General features: G+C 41.9%; 1 long non-coding RNA gene across 2 annotated transcripts; it reads left to right on the top strand.

Annotated features, from left to right (window-relative positions):
• The first annotated feature begins 524 nt into the window (after positions 1 to 524).
• LOC122563173 (uncharacterized) lies at positions 525 to 23,899 on the top strand. 2 transcript variants are annotated; one of them, XR_015759943.1, is made up of 4 exons: positions 525 to 7,733; positions 14,677 to 14,733; positions 15,001 to 15,066; positions 22,927 to 23,899. It is a non-coding gene; the product is annotated as an uncharacterized LOC122563173 (long non-coding RNA). The 2 variants fall into 2 exon arrangements; XR_006315505.2 differs by lacking the exon at positions 525 to 7,733 and having other exon boundaries at positions 14,556 to 14,733; positions 22,927 to 23,898.
• The last annotated feature ends 236 nt before the right edge of the window (positions 23,900 to 24,135 follow it).

Below are 24,135 nucleotides of genomic sequence, written 5' to 3' on the forward strand. Positions count from 1 at the left end.
CAGACACCATTCTATTCAACCGGGGTTCCAAATATATGGGGCCCCGCCCCATTCAAATTGGCTGAGTGACCTGGCACTGGGCCCTGAAAACAGCTGACCTTCAAGTTCATGTTGACATGTCCGAGGCAATTCCATGCAAAGTTACATATCGCTTTCACACAATCTCTCATTCCGTGCTTGGCTCCGACTGCCTGAGTGTAATCTTAAAGTAGAAATGGTCATACTTTGTTTTGTTTCATAAAGTGTGGAGAATCTCCGCAGGTCTGGCTACTGTGGAGGGAGAAATATAATTAACGTTTCGAGTGCAGTATGACTTTTCTTTCGAACGTTGTTTTTGTTGAAAATGCCTTGGTTTCCCGGAAATGCTTTGAATGTAGAAAACAAACCTCAGGCATTGCATTCAACTTCCTTCTACTGACTACCCCTCACCCCTATTGTAACTTCTTTCGTCCTTACAATTCTCTTACGCACACTTCCAACATTGGCCTTTTAGGCATCATCCACTTTCATCACTTCATCATGGATGGTCATGATTTGGTTTGCCCTAATTTCACCTCAAGCAACATTGTCAAATTGTGTCTGATATCACTCCTGAGTTAGCTACATCAAACTTGTTATGTACATTTAACACATAGTCCAAATGTGTGGTCTCTGAACTCTGACTCATGAACGTCCCCTAAATTATTTCAGTGGTCCTCTTGCCTCATGCTCTATTTCAAATGGACTGAAATTAATTGATGCATTAGATGCATCGCTAAATGCAGGAAGTAAAATGGAACTCCCTTATCCTAATCCTCTGGATAGTCTTGACCATAAGCTCTCAACATGGTCTTAAAACTTTGATTCTATGGTATCAGTGGGTTTGAATTGTTTTATTCTTAAGCTATCCATAAATTCCTTGAATAATTTTGGTGTAAAATACCACCCTTTGACTGTATCTCTGTGGATAGTCCGTATCCAATAAAATATCTGAGTAACTCTTCTACAATCCTTTTAGCTGTGATACTGCAAAATGGAATGGCCTCTTGTAATCTAGTAGATGTATCCATTATGGTCAACAAATACTGATTCCCACTTTTTGCTTTAGGTAAGGGTCCTAAGCAATCAATTAAGACTCTTATAAAAGGGTCTTCAAATGCAGGAATGGGTATTAATGGTGCTAGTTTCATCACTGCCTGAGATTTTCCAATTACCTGACATATATGACATGTCCAGTAAAACCACATCCTTATACAGTCCTACTTCTTAAATTCCTAAAATGGTGTCTGTAGACTTCTGGTACTAGATCATATTCACTTAAGTTAGCTTTATTCAACCTCTTCATACTCCTCTGACAGTGATGCAAATAGTTACTCTTTGGAGGGTTGGTGTGGACTGGTTGGGCCGAAGGGCCTGTTTCCACACTGTAGGTAATCTAACCTAATCTAATCTCACTAGCCCCACCTACCAACTTTGTTTGGATCAAAAATATCCACATAGTCATTGGCCATTTCATTTGTTTAGCTTCTTTCTCAAATGAAATGAAAAAAGCTTCTACATCCTTCTTGTCAAACTTAGGCAACGCCTGGACATATTTAAACCAAACTCTATCAGCCTATGGCTCCGATAGGATTGCTCTCCATCAGTGTCCTTATCACTACTTATACCTTACATCTCTACCTCCGCCATTTTAAGACAACTTTGAGTTTTCAGTTCCAACCTCTGAAGTTCAAACACTCTCACTTTCTTCTTTTCTTTTATCCCATTCTTCTCTCTCTTTCTCCCTTTCTTCGGCTAGCGCTTTCCTTTCTTTTTCTTTTTCCACTGCTTTTAAAGGTAATTCAATTTGTTTCATTTCCTTTTTGTGTTCAAGCTGCCTCATTTGCAATTATATTTTAGCCATTTCCTAAGATTCCGATGGCATTTCTGGCAAATGTAAATGCTGCGTGATTGCCACAATTATCTCCCCTTTCCTCGCAGACACAGGCATCTTCAGCTTGTTTGGCAATTCCAAATGCTTTGCCTTGCTCACTTTCTGTAAAACTCCTGAAGTGATTCTGTCCACCCCCAGAAAACTCTTAATGACTGAAAAAGCCGTTCTTACGCAAAGCATATCTTAAACCAACTAAATGCAACACCCAAAATAAGAACAACACCAACACCAACACTCACTTCTCACTGCCTTTGAGACCAACAATCCTAAACCCAATCTAGAATTAGAGATTTTGATGCTGACAAGAACCCCCAGTTTGTTATGGTCCAGGCCAAACCCTCTCAAAATATAAGAAGAAGATAGCCTAGACCCCAAGTTTTTCTTGTTTCAAAGGCAAGTGCCAGGTTTTACATTCCAGATGCGATTCTATTGGTCAAACTACCAGTCTTGAAGCAAAACATATTTTATTCATACATTATAGTAACAATACAAAAAAATGAAGTTTGAAACTATTGGAAAACTTAACAGAATAATAGATTATTTAATTGCTAAACATAAACTGTTCCAATATAGTAACTTCCCATAAACACACCCTTGGCAAAGACAAATTCAGTTAAATAGATTATGTCACATGAGGAAAAACATCAAGAGAAAATCCTGACAGAGCGTGGCAGGGAGATATGTACTGCTGCCTGCAAACCCAGCTTCAAGAACCCAGTAACTGCTACTGAAAACTAAAATTAAAACAAAACCTGGTTCATTGGGAGCTTGCCCCCACCCATTCAAGCTGCTTCTATCCCAACTTTAAAAAGAACCCTAAGTCGTCACAATCTGTTTACTGGTTTTGGAATGGATTGCCCTGCTCCTCTTCTACAACCTTTCATAAAAAAACACAGGATATCATACACCTTTTAAATCCAGAGTTTCAATACAACATGAGAGAGAGAGGAATATCAGCTTATATTGATAGGGTGAGATATGTTAGCCTGGGAGGAATTGATGTGGACACAGACCAGTTGTAATTTCTGTGCGTTGTGATAGGTTGTTTTCAAGATCTGAAAAAGTATTAAATGTATTTGGAAAGTACAAAAGTATAGTGAGCTGCAGCTTCCATTGAGCACATGTTGACCCATTCCTAAATCCAGGGTTATTTGAATTTGTTAGAAGGCAGGCCATGATTATAACACTGTGTCAGAGACACTCTCCTGATTGAGCTGACTTGAATCCTTCCCATCCAAGCAAGGTCACCTGGGATCTGAGTGAGATTGAAGAATTGCTGACAATCACATTTCTCTCACCTCCAACAAGGGCACAATGTATTTCTGGTAATTGCTCTGTCATGGATCGACTAACCTCTTGTTTTGCCCTTAGAGCCATCAGAATGCCCAACGTGAATTCCTCTCTTGCTGTCAGTAAACAAAGTTCCCCACCACATTTATCTGGGATGGGAAATGAAGTCCTGGCTTCCTTGCAGATGCTGCCAGTAAAAAAAGGGACTTGGGATTCTGTTATTTGGCACCTTCAATGTACTAAAATATATATAATGTGATTCACCAGAGGGCTTTCAAACAATACTTGATGCAGGTACAGACAATGGGAAAAGCGATCAAAGCTTGCTGAAAGAATTGTGTTTTGAAGGGAAAGATTCGGGGAGTGTATTCCAAGGTTCATGGTCTGGACCAAGTATCCTCATGATCAATAAGACTGTTGATTTCTGTCACCTTAATATTGCCTGTCTCTATCTCTGTTCATCTTCAATAAGGTTTTGTTGCCTCCAGATTTGACTATTTCAATATGCTTCTGGCCAGCCTCCAACATTCTCCTTTGCATAATCTAAACATTATCCAATGTTCTGGCGTCAGTGTTCTACCTCACACCAGCTCCAATTCAAACATTAATGCTGTGCATGACCTTACATGAGAATAAAAGAAAGGAGCAGAAGTAGACAATTTAACCCAGCAAGCGTTTTTTTTTCTCTCTCTCTGGCTTTTAGTTAAGCAATACCTTACTTCTAAAATTCTATTCCTTGCTTCCAAATTCCCCCAAGGCCTGATCCTTCTCTATTCTTATAACATTCTGTGGACAGACAACCCTGCAATATCTCCATATTCCTAAAATGAGATACATTTAGTCAAAGCGTTTCATCTTGGCATTCATCAGGAAAATTCCCAACAATAACACTTCCAACAGGAAAACTAGCATTTGTACTGTAGGAGAGGGGGAGAATTGATTGATTGGCAAATGGACTTTGATTGGTATAGATGTTTCATAAACAATACATCCATTAATGCTGATTGACAGATAACTGCCAGGGTTTGTTTAAATCGTAAACTAGACAGATTAACTTGCATTGGTCAATATGCTGCCCTGAGAAATGAGCTGGTGAATTGTCCTCATCTATTTTATCAATTTATAACAGGGGAAACTATTCACTGGTTGAAGTCATACCTCGCACATAGGAAGGTGGTTTGATTGTTGGAGGTCAGTCATCTCAGCTCCAGGATATCTCTGCAGCAGTTCCCCAGGATAGTGTCCTAAGCCTAACCATCTTCAGCTGCTTCTTTACTGACCTATCTGCCATCGTAAGGTCAGAAGAGGGAATTGAACAATGTTCAGCATCATTCGCAATTCCTCAGATACTGAAGTAGTCCATGTCTGTCTTATTAGGCTGGAAGTACCTAACAGGTTCTTTTAGGTCTGAATAAAACGATTACAAGAAGGTCGCTGTGCTTTTATATAAAGCAAGTTTATTAGCTTAATCTACTTAAAATAAATTAGAGACATACACAAACAAATAAGTGAATCTATTAGCTTACTTTAGAAATGTTTAATGAGTCTCACTGCCTCCTGCCCATTGGTGACCCCTTTTTGTAATGGCTGGTCTGGAGAACTCAGAGTTCCTGACAATATTGTAAACCTGTTCCAAAGTGGAGTCCCCTGAATAGGGCAAAGTCTCTGATATTAATACTATTCCGAGTGAATGAATGCTTTATTGTTATGTGTATTTTAAAGTAAGAATACAACAAAATACAGTGAAAAGCTTTCACTTGTTGCCAAGATTTTGCCCCATTTTGAATAATTTAAGAATAAAGATAAAAAAAGAGAAAGATATAGCTTGAAGAGAGTCCATCAGTCTTGAGACAGCTTATCACCATCAATGACACCTCTGCTACCATCCCTCCTCCAATGCTTCGTTGCCATCTACACTGGACCCACAAACTCATCGACACCACCTCTGCTGATGTATCAGCTGCCAATTCTGATACCAGGTCCTTTACTCACCCCAGAAATGTAAGTAAGTCCTCTCTCGAGGTCTGTGCTGGGCCCACTCTCATCTAAGATGGAAATGTGTTGCTGGAAAAGCGCAGCAGGTCAGGCAGCATCTAGGGAACAGGAGAATCGACGTTTCGGGCATTAGCCCTTCTTCAGGAAGGAATGACAGGAGAATCGACGTTTCGGGCATTAGCCCTTCTTCAGCCCTTTTCCAGCAACACATTTCCATCTCTGATCTCCAGCATCTGCAGACCTCACTTTCCACTCTCATCTAAGCTGGGCTTGACTGGGCGAGCTGTACTCGCTCTCCTCCACACTGTGCCCACTTGATATCAGCATGTTGGGTCCATTTGAGGTCCATAGTACTTTAAATACTTTCCCAGACATTCGATTACATTAAAATACAACACCTCCAGGTGTCTTTGTGTGACAGCCAGGCAGGACAATTCACACAACAGTGTAGTCCTCAGGCAAAACAAACTGCTTTTGCATTCGACTTGTTTCCCACATACTTTTCTACTTTATTTCAATCGCGCGCTGTCTTGTCCAATTAACCCTTCATGATTAACCTTTAATGATCTGGTTTGAAGATACCTTTTTTAATCCTATCACTACAATGTCCAAATGAATCAAGACTTAGATAATATCCAGGTTTGGGCTGACAAGTGGTAGTTAACATTCATGCCACACAAATGCCAAGCAATGAGAGTCTCCAATAAGAGACAATCTAACCACCAGCCTTTGACATTCAATGGCCTAACCATGACTGATTTCCACACTGTTAACATTCCTGGGGTTTATGATTGACCAAAAACTGAACTGGACTAGCCATATAAACACAATGGCTACAAGAGCAAATTAGAGGCTAGGAATACTGCATCGAGTAAATCATCTCCAAAGTGTCTCCACTATCTACAAAGCACAAGTCAGAAGTGTGACAGAATACTCCCCATTGACCTGGGTGAGTGTAGCTCCAACAATACTCAAGAAGCTTGAGAGCATCCAGGCCAAAGCAGCCCACTTGATTGGCACTATAGCTACAAAGCATTCTTCCCCCACTCCACTGTCACTCAGTAGCAGCTGTGTGTATCATTTACAGTGCTGAAGATCACCAAAGATCTTTAGATAGCACTTTCCAAAGCTATGGTCCCACTACCATTCAAAAGGACAAGGGCAGAATTTACATGGGAATACCACCACCTGCAAGTTCCCCTCCAAGCCACTCACCATACTGACTTAGAAAATGTTGCCATTCCTTTAGTGTTGTTGGTACAAAATCCTGGAATTCCCTCCTTAATGGCATTGACATGGACTGCAAAGGTTCAAAAAGGCAGCTCATCATTACCTTCTCAAGGGCAATGAGGGATGGTTACCAAACACTGGCCCAGTCAACAATGCTCATATCCCATGAAATGAATAAAAAAGAACTGGTGCAGTGTCTGTATGTGTTCTTTTTGGCTGGAAAGAACAGGGCTCTATATATTAAGCTACGTACCTCAAGTGCATGGAAATACACCACATTGCAAGCCCAACTAACAAGTTGTAGTACACATTTTGGAGCAAAGACAACCAGGGATACATAAGAGGCCAGAATTGGTGGAGTGCAGAAAATTCTGAGGGTCATAGGGTTAAATGAAGTTTCAGAGAGAAAGGGAGGGACAAGGCCATGAAGGAATTTGAAAACAAGAATGAGATACTTAATGCCAAGTCAGTATACGCAGGACTGGGTCGAATAGCATTTACGTTAAAACACAAGCAGTTTGTGTTTTAGATGTGATGTTTACAGGGGGTGTAATGTGGGAGGTTAGTCAGGAGACTGCATGGAATACAATAATTGTGTCAAGAAGGTTTCAGCAGTAGATGGGCAGAGGCAGAGTGTCAATGGGTCAGGCTGCAGAGCTGGAAATTGCAGCAACCTTATCAATCCAAAGGACTGAGAACTGGCCTCGTTTCCATGAGAGATACCAAAGCAAACAAATGGAGGTGCAAAAGAAATTGGGGATGCAATAGAAACCAGAATTGGACTGTGGAGGTTTTGGAAGGCCAGAAGATGTTGCAGAGATTGGGAGGGAAGATGCAGAAAGCTGAACATATCAGTTGTACAGAACTAAGTTATTAATTAACCATATAATGGACAACACATTCATTAGCAATTGAAAGCAAGTCAACAAATGAGGGAGATAAGATCTGACGTGAAATATATTACCTGGGAGATTTGGCAATCCTTAGAAAATCAAATCATTAATATGCGTTCCAATCATTGAAAACTAACTGCCTAGTCACAGTAAATTGTTACTTAATATATAAGACTTCGGCAGACTTCAGCAATTCACCCTCACAACTCTTGCACCAACTTAGGTACAGCATTAGGGAACCAGAAATGAATATGATTTTTACAACTTGAATGTATTTCTTCATCTCATCCCGTTGACTTGAACGAACTTCTTTCTTATCGCTGGTTCTGCACTTCTGATTTGGTAACAAGGATCTCAAATTCTTCAAAGACGTCGGCAGAGCAGTCCCAGTTCTGTATCATGAGTATTCAAAGGTCTGTTCAGTAAATTTGTTTTTTGTTGTTTAAAACCAATCTAGCCATTATAGCATCGACCATAAAATATATTCTCAATATATCATGCCTGAGATATGGTGACCAAAACTGCTCCCACATACCAGGCATGGTCTGATGAATATATAGTTTTGAATAGTTTTAGTAAGGCCTCCCTATTTTTATGCTCCATTCCTTTGGTAAAAAGTCAAAAAGTGTGTTGCTGGAAAAGGACAGCAGGTCAGGCAGCATCCATGGAGCAGGAGAATTGACATTTCAGGCATATGCCCGAAATATTGATTCTGCTGCTCCTCGGATGATGCCTGACCTGCTGTGCTTTTCCAGCACCACACTTTTTGATTCTGACTCTCCAATATCTGCAGTCCTCACTTTCTCTTTTGGTAAAAAGGCTGACATCCCATTTGCTTTCCCCGTTATCCATTGAACATGTGTGCTAGCTTTTTGTGATACATGCACAAGGACCCCAAATCCCAACGTGCTGCATCTTTCCAGTCTTTCAATAGTTTTTTGTTACCCCTAATATAGGCTTGGTCTTATATATTATCTAAGGATTTAATGTGACTAAGTGGTGAGATTATTTACTTGATTTTCTAAGGATTGCCAAATCTCCCAGATAATGTATTTTGCTACAGATTTTATCTCATCAATTTATTGGCTTGCTTTCAATTACCGATAAATGTGCTGTCTATGTTTTCATTACAATGTTGTTTAATAACATTAATATTTGACTTATTGAGCTTTTGTCCCATTAGTTTCCTTAGCAGTTTTTCTTTAGTGATTGTTATAGTATTTATTTCATTTCCTCCATTTGCCCCTTCATCAATTCATACATTTGAAGCGTCAGAGGCTGAGGGGTGACCTTATAGACGTTTATAAAATCATGAGGGGCATGGATAGGATAAATAGACAAAGTCTTTTCCCTGGGGTGGGGGAGTCCAGAACTAGAGGGCATAGGTTTAGGGTGAGAGGGGAAAGATATAAAGAAGACCCAAGAAGCAACTTTTTCACACAGAGGGTGGTACGGGTATGGAATGAGCTGCCAGAGGAAGTGGTGGAGGCTGGTACAATTGCAACATTTAAAAGGCATCTGGATGGGTATATGATTGGGAAGTGTTTGGAGGGATGTGGGCCAGGTGCTGGCAGGTGGGACTAGATTGGGTTGGGATATCTGGTCGGCATGGACAGGTTGGACCGAAGGGTCTGTTTCCATGCTGTACATCTCTATGACTATGACTATCTGTGATTTTTCTTCAATCATCTTTGCTGCTGAAGTCCTTTCCCAGTCCACTCCAGCTGGCTTTGCTCTCAGTCCTTTGTAATTATCTTTATTTAAACACCTTCCACCCCGACCTCAAATTTACCTGGACCGTCTCAGACTCCTCCCTCCCCTTCCTAGATCTCTCTATCTCTATCTCAGCCAACCGACTCAACACGGACGTATACTATAAACCGACTGACTCCCACAGCTATCTAGATTACACCCCTTCCCACCCTGCCCCATGTAAAAATGCCATCCCATATTCCCAATTTCTTCGCCTCCGCCGCATCTGCTCCCAGGAGGACCAATTCCAATAACGAACAACCCAGATGGCCTCCTTCTTCAAAGACCGCAATTTCCCCCCCGACGTGGTTGACGATGCTCTCCACTGCATCACCTCCACTTCCCGCTCTTGCGCCCTTGAACCCCTCTCCTCCAATCGCCACCAGGACAGAACCCCACTGGTCCTCACCTACCACCCCACCAATCTCCAGATACATCATATCATCCTTCGTCATTTCCGCCACCTCCAAACAGACCCCATCACCAAGGATATATTTCCCTCCCCACCCCTATCAGTGTTCCGGAGAGACCACTCCCTCCACGACTCCCTCGTCAGGTCCACAACCCCCCACTCACCCAACCTCCACTCCCGGCAACTTCCCCTGCAACCGCAAGAAATGCAAAACTTGTGCCCACACCTCCCCCCTCATTTCCCTCCAAAGCCCCATGGGATCCTTCCATATCTGTCAAAAATTCACCTGCACCTCCACACACATCATTTGCTGCATCCACTGCACCCGATGTGGCCTCCTCTACATTGGGGAGACAGGTCGCCTACTTACGGAACGTTTCAGAGAACACCTCTGGGACACCTGCACCAACCAACCCAACCACCCCATGGCTGAACACTTTAACTCCCCTCCCACTCCACCAAGCACATGCAGGTCCTTGGCCTCCTCCATCGCCAGACCATGGCAACATGACGCCTGGAGGAAGAGCAACTCATCTTCCGCCTAGGAGCCCTCCAACCACAAGGGATGAACTCAGATTTCTCCAGCTTTCTCATTTCCCCTCCCCCCACCTTATCTCAGTCCTAGCCCTCGGACTCAGCACTGCCTTCTTGACCTGCAATCTTCTTCCCGACCTCTCCGCCCCCACCCCCTCTCCGGCCTATCACCCTCACCTTAACCTCCTTCCACCTATTGCATTCCCAACACCCCTCCCCCAAGTCCCTCCTCCCTACTTTTATCTTAGCCTGCTTGGCAAAACCTCCTCATTCCTGAAGAAGGGCTTATGCCCGAAACGTCGATTCTCGTGCTCCTTGGATGCTGCCTGACCTGCTGTGCTTTTCCAGCAACACATTTTTCAGCGCAGTCCTCACTTTCTCATAGTTATTTATTAATTTATTAGAGTTCTTTGAAATAGTAATAAACAGCATAGATATGGGGGATCCAGTTGCTGTAGAATGTTTGAATTCACAAAAAGGCATTTGATAAAGTACAGCATGTAAGGCTACTTAATAAGATAAAAGCCCATGGGCACTACATCATTATGGATAGTGGAATGGTTAAGCAATAGAATACAGAGAGTTGGGATAAGTGGATCATTTTCAGGATGACAATCTGCAACTTGTGGAATGCTGCAGGGATCAGCATTGAGGTTATAATTATTTATACAATGTATTAAATACTTGAATGGGAAAGGTGAATGTATGATTGGCAGCTTTGCAGATGACACAAAAAGGCAAATTTTGAGGACGACAGAAAGTGTTTACAGAGGAATATGGAGAGGTTAAGTGAGTGGTCAAAAACTTGGAAATGGAATATAATGTGGCAAAATGTGAGATTATGCACTTGGCAGGAAGAATAGAGGATCTGAATATTATTTAAATTGAGAAAGAATGCAGAAAACTACAGCACTGAGAGATTTGGGAGCCCTTGTGCATAAACCATAATAATTTCGCATACAAGTTCAGCAGATAATAGGGAAGGCAAATGGAATGTTGGCATTTATTTCAAAGGGAATACAGCATTAAAATAGGGACGCCTTTTAAAAAATATATAAAATATTCATCACAGCACAGCTGGAATACTGAACAATTTTGGGCAGGATGTCTTAGGAAAGATATACTGGCATTGGAGGCAGTCCAGAGAAAGTTCATGAGGTCGATACCAGGTTTGGATGAGAGGTTGAGTAGGTTGGGCCTGTACTCTTTGGAGTTTAGAAGAATGAAAGGTGGCCTAATTTAAACAGATTAATTCCTAGAGACTTGTCAGTGTAAATATGGGGAAGTCTAGGACCAGAGGGCAATAATCTCAGATTAAGGGGTTGCCCTTTTAACACAGAGATGGCAGTGGATTTATGGCTATAGCATCATTAAGTATATTCAAGGCTGAGAAAGACATTTTTAATTAGTAAGGGAATCAAGGGTTATGGGGAAAATGTAGGAAAGTGGAACTTGACACCATCCAGGACAAAGCAGCCTACTTGATTGGCAACACATTCACAAACATCCACTCCATCCACCACTGATAGTCATTAGTAGCAGTGTCTACCATCTACAAAATGTACTGCAGAAGTTCACAAAAGATCCTTAGACAGTACCTTACAAAACTATGACCGCTTCCATCTACAATGACAAGGGCAGCAGATAGATGGGATCACAGCACCAGTGTCCCAGGTTCAATTCCAGCCTCGGGCAACTGTCTGTGTGGAGTTTGCACACTCTCCCTGTGTATGCGTGGGTTTCCTCTGGGTGCTCCGGTTTCCTCCCACAGTCCAAAGATGTGCAGGTCAGGCTACGCTAAATTGCCCGTAGTGTTAGGTGTATTACTCAGAGGGAAATGGGACTGGGTGGGTTACTCTTCAGAGGGTCGGTGTGGACTTGTTGGGCCGAAGGGCCTGTTTCCACACTGTAGGGAATCTAATCTAAAACAACACCACCACCTGCAAGTTCCCCCTCAAAGCCATTCACCACCTTGACTTGAAATATATCACTGTTCCTTCAATGTCATGGGGAGAGAACCCTGGAATTTCCTCTCTAAGGTCAATGTGGGTTGACCTACAGCACATGACTGCAACAGGTCAAGAAGACAGCTCACCATCACTTTCCCAAGGGAAACTAGGAATGGCCAACAAATACCAGCCCAGACAATGATATCCATATCCCATGAAGTGATAAAATATTGAGGATGATCAGATCAGCTGTTATCTTATTGAATGGCAGAACAGGGTCAATGTGCTGCTGTTGGGTTTTATATATTAGTGTTTTTCCCAATGACAATGTTAGCTATCTGCTCAATAGTTACCTACTTTTAATTTGTCTCTTTTCGAACAAGGGTATTACATTGACAGTTTTCCAATCCTCTGGAACACTTCCAGAATCTAAGGATACTTGGAAGATTACTATAAGTGCACCCTATAACTACTTTCTTTAAAATCCTGGGATACATCCCATCAGGTCCAGCCTTTATGTAAATGCTTTGGCTGTGAGCATAGGAGGTATAGTTAGTAAGTTTGCAGATGACACCAAAATTGGAGGTGTAGTGGACAGCAAAGAAGGTTACCTCAGATTACAACAGGATCTGGACCAGATGGGCCAATGGGCTGAGAAGTGGCAGGTGGAGTTTAATTTAGATAAATGCGAAGTGCTGCATTTTGGGAAAGCAAATCATAGCAGGACTTATACACTTAATGATAAGATCCCAGGGTGTATTGCTGAACAAAGAGACCTTGGAGTGCAGGTTCATAGCTCCTTGAAAGTGGAGTCGCAGGTAGATAGGATAGTGAAGAAGGCATTTGATATGCTTTCCTTTATTGGTCAGAGTATTGAGTACAGGAGTTGGGAGGTCATGTTGCGGCTGTCCAGGACATTGGCTAGGCTGCTTTTGGAACATTGTGTGCAATTCTGGTCTCCTTCCTATTGGAAGGATGTTGTGAAACTTGAAAGGGTTCAGAAAAGATTTACACGAATGTTGTCAGGACTGGGGGATTTGAGCTATTGGGAGAGATTGAATAGGCTAGAGCTGTTTTCCCTGGAGCATCAGAGGCTGAGGGGTGACCATATTATGGTTTATAAAATCATGAGGGGCATGGATAGGATAAATAGACAAAGTCTCTTCCTTGGGGTGAGGGAGTCCAGAACTAGAGGTTATAGGTTTCGAGTGAGAGGGGAAAGATATAAAAGAGACCTAAGGGGCAACTTTTTCACACAGAGGGTGATACTTATATGGAATGAGCTGCCAGAGGAAGTGATGCAGGCTAGTATGATTGCAACATTTAAAAGGCATCTGGATAGGTATATGAATAGGAAGGGTTTGGAGGGATATGGGCTGAGTGCTAGCCTGTGGGACTAGATTAGTATAAGATATCTGGTCGGCATGGACAAGTTGGACTGAAGGGTCTGTTTCTGTGCTGTACATCTTTATGACTCTATGACTCTTTAACCTCATTAGTTTCTCTACTATGCCTTCTCTAATTATAGCTCTTGTGTTTATTTCATTTCCTCCTTTTGCACCTGATTACTTTGAATATTTAGTATTTTTGGAATTAGTGTGCTCTGTGAACGCTGATACAAAGTATTTATTCAACTCCACTGCAATTGTCTGGTTCCCCAGGGCATTAGATTCCACTATATTATGTTCACTGTTCCCTAGAGGATCTTATTCTTCAGAAATCATTTATTAAACTTGTCTTATTACACATTACCAGGTCCAAAATAGCCTAATCGTTGACTGGTTGGATCCATAACATATTGTTCTAGAAAACTGTCCCGAATACACTCTCAGTTCTTCCTCATAGCTACACCTGCCAATTTGATTTTCATAATCCACATGAAGAATGAAGTCACCCATAACTAATGTACTGCAATTTTTACATGCTTGATTTGTTTGCCATCTCACATAACAGCTACTGTTAGGGGTCTAAATAATACACCCATCAGCATCTTCCTCCCTTATTGATTTTTTTAAAATCTCCACTCATATGGAATCTAAGATCCAATCCAAGATCATTTCTTGCTATTGTACTTATTCCAGCTTGTATTAAAAACATTAGCCGAAATCCCTTCCCTTCCTACCTGTCCATTTAAAAAATCATATATTCCTGAATATTTAGTTCTGAACTTGGAACTCCTTGAATCCATCTCTCCATATAAGATCTTACCCATTAACCTCTACTTTTTGCTGTCAATTCATTTATTTCATTCCAAACACTACATGAATTTAAGTAAAGAGCCATTGATTTTGTGTTTTTATCATTTTTTTCCTTTGGCACTATTTGCAGATTTTCTTAATGCTTATATACTCTGTTCCTTCCTGTCCTACTGTGGGTATCATTATCAAAACAGTTGCCCTTCAATGCCAACATATCCTTTTGCTTTGTAAGCTCATGTAACTGCCTTCCAAACCACACCTCATCCAACTGGTTTAAATTGCTCTCTTCAGCCTGAGTTATTTGATTTGCCATCACATTGGTCCCAGCACAGTTCAAATGAAGTACATTTGACCGGAACAGTTTCCTTCGACTCCAGTAATAGTGCTAATATGCCACATTTCACCCAGATCAATCTTTTTAAGTCACACATTTAATTCCTTGATTGTATTTACTCTGTGCCTCTTTCCTATGGCTCAATGAGTAATCCTAAGATTATTTACTACCTTGCAGGTACTACTTTTTAGTTCCACAGCAGCCCTGAGGAGATGTCTCTAATCCTGCTACCAGGTAGGCAACACAGTCTTCAGAACTCACGCTCATTGCTGCAGAGAACAGTATTTCATTCCCTAATTTTACTGTCCACTAGATTGCCGTTTCCTCCCTCCACTTGAATGTACTAAGGTACCGTGGTCAATTCACTCATCCTCCTTGCAATCCCCATTCTTTCTCACACAGCTTGCAAGGACCTGTTGGTCAACTAAAGGATAGAAGCTCGGGAAATGCCTCTTTGGTCCCCATACATGATTCACAAACTATCACATCCTTCTGTTCCAGATCACAGGCCAAGACTGAATAACCTAATCTGAGGTGCATGGCTGCCTCCTGGAGCAAAGTGTCCAGGTAACTTTCCCTTTCTTTGATGTCGAGAAATGTGTTGCTCAGACTCCAGCTCCCCAACTTCCACCCAAAGTTGCTGGAGCTCCAGATGTTTGCTCCAGGTGTGTTCCTGGTGGATCAGCTCCAACATGATGCAGCTTCAGATTTATTTACGCTTTGCCTCAGGGAATGTGACCCCATCCTGGAATTGTACAATCATACACCAGGGAAAGGGAGGCCATTGGCCAATTATGTCTGTCTGGCTCTTTTAATTAGCCTCCTAATTAGGCCCACTAACCTGTAGTCTAGTAAATGGGTGGCACAGTGGCTCAGTGGTTAGCACTGCTGCCTCACAGCACCAGGGTCCCAGGTTTGATTCCAGCCTTGGGCGACTGTCTGGTTGGAGTTTGCACATTCTCCCCGTGTCTGTGTGGGTTTCCTCTGGGTACTCCGGTTTCCTCCCACAGTCCAAAGATGTGCCAGTCAGGTGAATTGCCCATAGTGTTAGGTGCAATAGTCAGAGGGAAATGGGTCTGGGTGGGTTACTCTTCAGAGGATTGGTTGGGCCAAAGGCCTGTTTCCATACTGTAGGGAATCTAATCTAATCTAAATTTTCTTCCCTTATTTACATATTGAATTTGAGATCTTTTCTAATCAACGTTTAGAAATGTTACTGAACACTCTGATGTAGTTGGGCCTTGCACCCAGGCCTGGGACACTACCACTGCACCATAAAAGCTCTCCCTTATCGAATTTGACTTATTTTCTAATCAACCTGTTCAGAAATGTTAATCCACACCTCTGGAACAGGTGGGACTTGAACCCAGGCCTCCTGGTACAAGGGGAAGGACACTACATTGTTATCAGACTTATGAATGGCCCTGACTTATTATAGAGCTGATCTTTTTCTGCACCTTCTCTGTCGCTGTAACACTGTATTCTGCATTCTGAAGAAGGGTCATAGATTCATAGAGATGTACAGCACAGAAACAGACCCTTCGGTCCAACTCGTCCATGCCAACCCAATCTAGTCCCACCTGCCAGCACCTGCCTCTTATCCCTCTAAATCTTTCTGATTCATATACTCATCCAGATGCCTTTTAAATGTTGCAATTGTACCAGCCTCCACCACTTCCTCTGGCAGCTCATTACATACATGTACCACCCTCTGCGTGAAAAAGTTGCTTCTTAGGTCTCTTTTATATCTTTCTCCTCTCACCCTAAACCTATGCCCTCTAGATCTGGACTCCCTGACCCCAGGGAAGAGACTTTGTTTGTTTATCCTATCTTGGATTCTCTCTGCAGCTGCTGCCAGACTTGCTGAGCTTTCCCAGCAATTTCTCTTTTTGTCTCTGATTTACAGCATCCACAGGTTTTTCTGTTTTTATATTCTGCATTCTGTTCTGTTACCCTGATAGGCGCATGTAAGGTATAACTTGTCTGGTTGACAAGCTGGAGGTTGGAAGAACACAGCAAGCCAGGCAGAATTCGGTGGTGGAGAAGTCAACGTTTCGGGTATAACCCTTCTTCAGGACTGGCAGAGAACTTCTTCAAAATGGAAGAAGTGCTACACATGAAATGTTGACTTCCCCACCTCCTGATGCTGCCTGGCTTGCTGTGTTCTTCCAGCCTCCTGCTTGTCTACCTTGGATTCGAGCATCTGCAGTCTTTTTGTCTCTAACCATGATTTGTCTGGTTAGCATGCAAGATGATACTTTTCACTGTATCTCACAATATATGACAAAAACAAATCAAATCAAATCAAGTCACTGCACCACTGAACCCTTCTTTATCGAATTTGAATGTCAAGGTTAAAGCTGCTTCCACTTGAAACTGCCCTTTGAGGGAACGTATTCTAGATCACAACAACTCGTTTGCTTGAAGAAAAATTCAGACTCAGTTCTTTCATTGATTAGTTTAAATCAATAATCTCTGATTATCGAATCTTCCTAGTGAAAACAATTCCTCCATATTACTCTGTGAAAACCCTTCATTGATTTGAAACACCTCTATCAAATCCCCTTCTCCAGGAAGATTTGACATTGCCTTTTTAAGATAGAGAGGCTTCTAACTCAAAAAAATGCAACGCAGCAGCTGGAGCGAGTTCATCGCGGGTTCTTTAATAGAGACCTTGCAAAACTTGAGGAACATTGCCCTCTTGTTTACACTTATAGCACAAAAGGCCTCACTTTGAGATAACTGGTTGTTATGTAACATTTTACCACTGACATGAGTTATGAAACAGAGCAAACGGCTGCAAACTTTTATTTGCTTGATCAGAATCAAGCATTAGACTGGCGTGTAACAAGCATCAAATGTAAACACACACAGTCGAGATACAACCAATGTAGCAATAATCTGATCTATTCGGTATTTACACGGACAAATCGTCTTGCCAGGGTGCACAAAAAAACGAGCAGAAATGCGACACCATGAGTATATTTTTTACAAGATTATAACCCATTGGGGTGGGGAAGGGTGGAGGGATTGAAATGAACAATCACAACAGCGACTTTATTACTAGTGTGGAGCCTGGACATTGTGCACCGCATCTGTGGGTCCCACACTCTCCCTCTGTTTCTCTCTCAGTTCTATCTAATAGTGGAGAATTCAAGTTTTACTTCTCTTGATGCAGGGATCATTTCTTAAAACAACCACGAGTTGAAGATAAGCAGGCCACAAACACGTATTTTACACTTTTTTTTAAAGAAAGCTTAGTTCGCTGATAATGTGAAGTCCCAGAAATAAACACAAGTTTTAAACATGCAGGAGCGAGCGACTTAGCCGCTTCTTAAACTCAGTTTCGAGTCTCACCCCGTTTAAGTGGAAGAGGGTGTGAAGTGCTGTGTCAGTGTGTAATAGTTCAATAAGGGCATGTTGTTATTGAAGTCTCAGGGAACAAGACGTCCTCTTCCATGAACTGTAATTGAACCTCAGGCTTTACAGTTCGGGTAACAAAGCTTTTGGAAAACAAGACACGTTCTTTAATAAGGAAAGCAGTATTAACATGATTTATTAACTCCCTGGTTGCACACGACATAAAAACAAACCTGTATTGCGTGACTGTCACAGAGATTGTAGTTTCTGTGGATACGTACTATCAAGGGATAGGAACAGTTTGCCTTGGCTTACTTTAGAACATGTATAAAATGTGGTTGGAAGATTAACATTTAATAAGCAAATTGTTTATGTTAGAATTTAAATCCGCTGAACGCATTGGGTACAGAGTGAGCAGATTAATCATTTTCAGCTGTTGAATTGGTTGCTTACAGAAGAACAAAACCACTTTGAAGGGAAACACTATATTTATAGCATCCACAATTCAGTATGCATCCCGAGTGCTTAGGCTGGTAAACAACTGAGGAACATGCTATCACAGGTTAAGGGAAGATAAGTCCTCCAACAATAAATACAAATGGGTCTCTTTTCGTGCTATATTGTAATCCAGATTGACAATCCCAGCACAGTGCTAGGGGAGTGCCTCATTGTTGGAGTCTCATGAATAAAATGTTAACCTTGTTACCAAGTCTTTCCTTCACTTTCAGCAAAAACAAAAGAGCTGGTCATTGACTACAGGAAGCAAGGTGGAGGGCATGCCCTTGTCTACATGAATGGTGCTGAGGTGGAGATCATCGACACCATCAAATTCCTAGGAGTGACGATCACCGACAATCTGTCCTGGTCCACTCGTGTTGATGTGACAGTCAAGAAAGCACAGCAACACCTCCACTTCCTCAGGAGGCTAATTTAGCATGTCCGCAGAGCAGAGGAAAATCAACTATACAGTGTTTTCAAAAAGAACGGGTACCCAATGAACACAGTCCGCAGATTTCTCAGCAACAAACCCAAACAAGCAGACAAAACACGTCCAGAAACCCGAGCCACTCTCCCCTACATCAAAGGCATCTTGGAAATGACTGCCAGACTACTCAGACCCCTTGGTATCATGGTAGCCCACAAACCCACCAACACACTAAAACAGCAGCTAATGAACTTGAAAGACACTATACAGACATTTACAAAATACCGTGCAAGAACTGTAACAAATACTACATCGGACAAACGGGCAGAAAATTAGCCTCCAGGATGCATGAACATCAACTAGCCACAAAACAACATGACCCTCTCCCACTAGTATCCTAGATACAGATGAGGAAGCACACCACTTCGACTGGACAACACATCCATCCTAGGACAAGCCAGAGACACACACGAAAATTCCTAGAAGCATGGCATTCCAACCGGAAATCTATCAAAAACACATTGACTTGGATCCGATTTACCACCCCCAAGAAAAAGAATAGGAGATGACATCACCACAGGAAATTACGTCACCAACCCAAAGAAACCCAAACATATAAATAGAAAGCAGGAATCATCAGCAATGCTTCATCCAGAGGCTCACTGAAGATGTTACCTAGTATGGTGACGAAACATCAGAAAATGAACCTTCCAGCTCAGTGAGCAAACCTCCATCCATGTCTATAAAGGCTCTATTTTACAAATGCATCACAGAAAGCATTCTATCCGCTTGCATCATAGCTTGGTATGGCAACTGCTCCAACCAGGATTGTAAGAAATTACAGAGTTTTGTAAACACAGACTAGTCCATCACACAAGTCAACCTTCCTCTATTTATACTCCTCGGAAAGGCAGCCAACATAATCAAAGACCCCTCCTACTTCAGTCATAATCTCTTCCATCAGGTAGAAGATACAAAAGCCTAAACACACAAACCCGTGGATTCAAGAATGGCTTCTTCTTCGTTATTATTAGAGTTCTGAATGGAACTCTCAAATCTTTTAATTGATGTTGATCTTGCTCCTTCTGGACCTTCTCTACAGCCATACCATTGTATTCTGTGCTCTGTCCATGCACTTTGTATGGTGTGGTCTGCCTGTACTGCACACAAAACTGAATTTTTCACTGTAACTGGGTACGTGACAATGATAAATCAAAACAAAATGAAAGGTCCAGTGCTGCCATTTCGAAGAGGGGCCTCCATCCCAAAGCAATGCAATTAAAACACAAGACCCAAGGTAAGTATCATATGGCTGGTTATGGGAACTTGCTGTGTGCAAATTGTCCACGTTTCCTACAGTGATCACACTTCAAACATACTTCAGTGATTGCAAGGTGCTCTGGGATGTCCTGAGGTGGCAAAAGGAGTTACAAGAATGCAAGGGATGTACTTGCAAGGGATGTTTACATTGTGAACTGTGAAGGGGATAGTGTTAAGACTCCAAAAGAATATAGAAAAGTTAGTGAAATGGATGTACAAGTAATAAATGAGGTTGAACACAGAGAAGATGTTCATTTTGTGATGAAGAATATCGAGAGACAATGTAAAGACTACAAGTATAAAGTGCATGCTGGAGCAGAATGACCTGACTAGATGACCTGACTGCTATTCAACAAGTTCATGGCTGATTTGCCCCAAGCCTTAACTGCTCCTTCATGACAGGTCATCATACCCTTTTACTCAATTTCCGAAGTTGAAAAGTGTGGCACTGGAAAAGTGCAACAGCATCCGAGGAGCAGGAGAGTGGAAATTATGTGCATCAGCCCTTCATCAAGAATGTCACTTCAAAAATCTCTCTATCTTGTTTTTAAATACTCCCTGTGTTAGAGAATTCCAGATATATGCTCTCCTGAGAGATGAAATCATTCACATCTCAGTTTTAAATAAGTGTCATCTTATTTTGTAATGAGTCAAACAAAGCGGCAGAGCCTTTATGGATGGACTCAGTGTCGAACCCTCTTACTTCAAGGAGGTTGTGGGTTTGGGTCTCCAACCAGGTAGTTGCTTCCTGAGCTAGAATCCACATTGGCACTGAGGGAGCTATGCACAGTTGGAAGTTTTGCCTTTTGGATAAGGTGTTTAAGTGAGGCCCCCTTTGTCCCTTGGGGTTGGACATAAAAGATCCCACAGCTGGGCCTCTTGCTGAGATATTTGTATCATCGATAGTCACAGGTGAGGTGCCGGAAGACTGGAGATTGGCTAATGTGGTGCCACTGTTTAAGAAGGGTGTTAAGGACAAGCCAGGGAACAATAGAACAGTGAGCCTGACCTTGGTGGTGGGTAAGTTGTTGGATGGAATCCTGAGGGACAGGATGTACATGAATTTGGAAAGGCAAGGACTGATTAGGGATAGTCAACATGGCTTTGTGCATGGGAAATCATGTCTAACAAACTTGATTGAGTTTTTTGAAGAAGTACCAAAGAGGATTGATGAGGACAGAGCGGTAGATGTAACCTATATGGACTTCAGTAAGGCGTTCAACAAGGTTCCCCATGGGAGACTGATTAGCAAGGTTAGATCTCATGGAATACAGGGAGAACTAGCCAATTGGATACAGAACTGGCTCAAAGGTAGAAGGTGGTGGTGGAGGGTTGTTTTTCAGACTGTAGGCCTGTGACCAGTGGAGTGCCACAAGGATCGCTGCTGGGTCCTTTACTTTTTGTCGTTTACATAAATGATTTGGATGCGAGCATAAGAGGTACAGTTAGTAAGTTTGCAGATGACACCAAAACTGGAGGTGTAGTGGACAGCGAAGAGGGTTACCTCATATTACAACAGGATCTGGACCAGATGGGCCAATGGGCTGAGAAGTGGCAGATGGAATTTAATTCACATAAATGCGATGTGCAGCATTTTGGGAAAGCAAATCATAGCAGGACGTATACACTTAATAGTAAGGTCCTAGGGAGTGTTGCTGAACAAAAAGACCTTGGAGTGCAGGTTCATAGCTCCTTGAAAGTGGAGTTGCAGGTCGATAAGATAGTGAAGAAGGCGTTTGGTATGCTTTCTTTTATTGGTCAGAGTATTGAGTACAGGAGCGAGGAGGTCATGTTGCGGCTGTACAGGACATTGGTTAGGCCACTGTTGGAATATTGCATGCAATTCTGGTCTCCTTCCTATTGGACAGATGTTGTGAAACTTGAAAGGGTTCAGAAAAGAGTTACAAGGAATGTGCCAGGGTTGAGGATTTGAGCTACAGGGAGAGGTTGAACAGGCTGGAGCTGTTTTCCCTGGACCGTCGGAGGCTGAGGGGTGACCTTATAGAGATTTACAAAATTATGAGGGGCATGGATGTGGTAAATGGGCAAAGTCTTTTCTCTGGGGTCGGGGAGTCCAGAACTAGAGGGCATAGGTTTAGGGTGAGAGGGGAAAGATATAAAAGAGACCTATGGGGCAACCTTTTCACACAGAGGGTGGTACGGGTATGGAATGAGCTGCCAGAGGAAGTGGTGGAAGCTGGTACAATTGCAACATTTAAGAGACATTTGGATGGGTATATGAATAGGAAGGGTTTGGGGGGATATGGGCCGAGTGCTGGCAGATGGGACTAGATTGGGTTGGGATATCTGGTCGGCATGGACGGGTTGGACCGAAGGGTCTGTTTCCATGCTGTACATCTCTATGACTCTCTGACAGCAGCGAAGGTCTCACCAGTGTGTGGCCAAGATTTATCTTTCATCCAACCTTGCCAAATAACATATTGTTGCGTGTGCAAACAATGTTACAATGACCATACTTTAAAACCATTTCATTTGATATGAAGCCTTCAGGGTGCCCAAAGATTGCAAAAGACCATTTTTTTGAATGACTAATAAGATAATGGTACATTTTAATCTTCAATGTCCAGTATTAATCAAATGGATTGGAGCACAAACTCTTTTTTAGTATTTGTCTGAGATACCTTCCATAATCAACTAACAAGAACGTATATTCTATAAAGAGTGAATGATCCACCACATTTGATTAACAGATGGATGGGTGTGATGAAACTCTATTCCTTTTACTTTAGCTAGTGTGTAGATGAGGCTATTGACATCCCTTATATTACAATTACAGTTAATCATGGTGCTTTCTGCTATAGGTCATCACTTGGGTTTCTGTACACGAGAAGATACAAATGTGATAGAATCGCCTCCACTTGCCTGGATGATACCAACAACATACAGAAAACTCGACACTCTTCAAGACAGAGCAACCCACTTGATTCAGGACTGGATCAACCACCTTCCATTTTCATTCTAGCATTAGTGTATAGTGGCAGATGTATTTATCATCTCCAAGATGCACTGCGGCAACCCATGAATGCTCCTTTGCCAGCACCGCCAGCAGGTTCAGACGCATACAATTCTGATTATATTTTGCTGCTTAATCCTGGAACTCCCTCCCAAACAGCAATGTGAGTGTAACTATATCACATGAACCGCAAAGGTGAAACACAAGCATCTTTTAAAGGACAATTAAGGATAGGCGATACGTGTTGATCTTGCCACGAATAAACAAATCTCATGAACAAATAAAAAAATCTGAATTTGGTCAGCAAATGTACTAATGACCTTGTCATTGATTAGCATTACAACTATATTAAATTGAAATCAAAACATAACTTTTTCAATATTTTTTTCTGCAGAAATATGTTATTTTATCAACCAGTCTGACAATATTCTAAAACTATTTCATTGATTTTAGAATATCATATAGAAATCATAATTAATGTGTTATCATCAGGAGGAGCACTGCATAGGATTATGGAATCAACAGATTCAATCCATCAGGTCTGTGCAAACCCTTTGTAAGAGAAATTCAATTTGTGACATACAAATAATTTAAATATGGAAATAAAAGTTTTATATCAGGGCAATTTGGAGTTTCTTCAAATTATACTGTACTTCAAGTTTTATCCTTAAAAAAAAGTTGACATATTTATTCCAAGAAATTATGCAGGATAGAAGCATGAAATGAGTTGCATCTTTTTTTTTAGATCAGATTAGATTACATTCCCTACAGTGTGGAAACAGGCCCTTGGGTCCAACCAGTCCGCACTGACCCACCGAAGAGCAACCCACCCAGACCTATTTCCTTCTGACTGATGCACCTAATACTATGGGCAATTTAGAATGGCCAATTCACCTAACCTGCACATTTTTTGGATTGTGGGAGGAAACCGTAGCACCCAGAGGAAACCCACGCAGGCACGGGGAGAATGTACAAACTCCACACAGACAGTCACCCGAGGCTGGAATCGAACCTGGGATCCTGGTGCTGTAAGGCAGCAGTGTTAACCACTGAGCCA

Source organism: Chiloscyllium plagiosum, unplaced genomic scaffold, assembly GCF_037043375.1.
Source record: "Chiloscyllium plagiosum isolate Xiang-an unplaced genomic scaffold, Cpla_swu_hap1 HiC_scaffold_2, whole genome shotgun sequence".
NCBI classification, from domain to species: Eukaryota; Metazoa; Chordata; class Chondrichthyes; order Orectolobiformes; family Hemiscylliidae; genus Chiloscyllium; species Chiloscyllium plagiosum.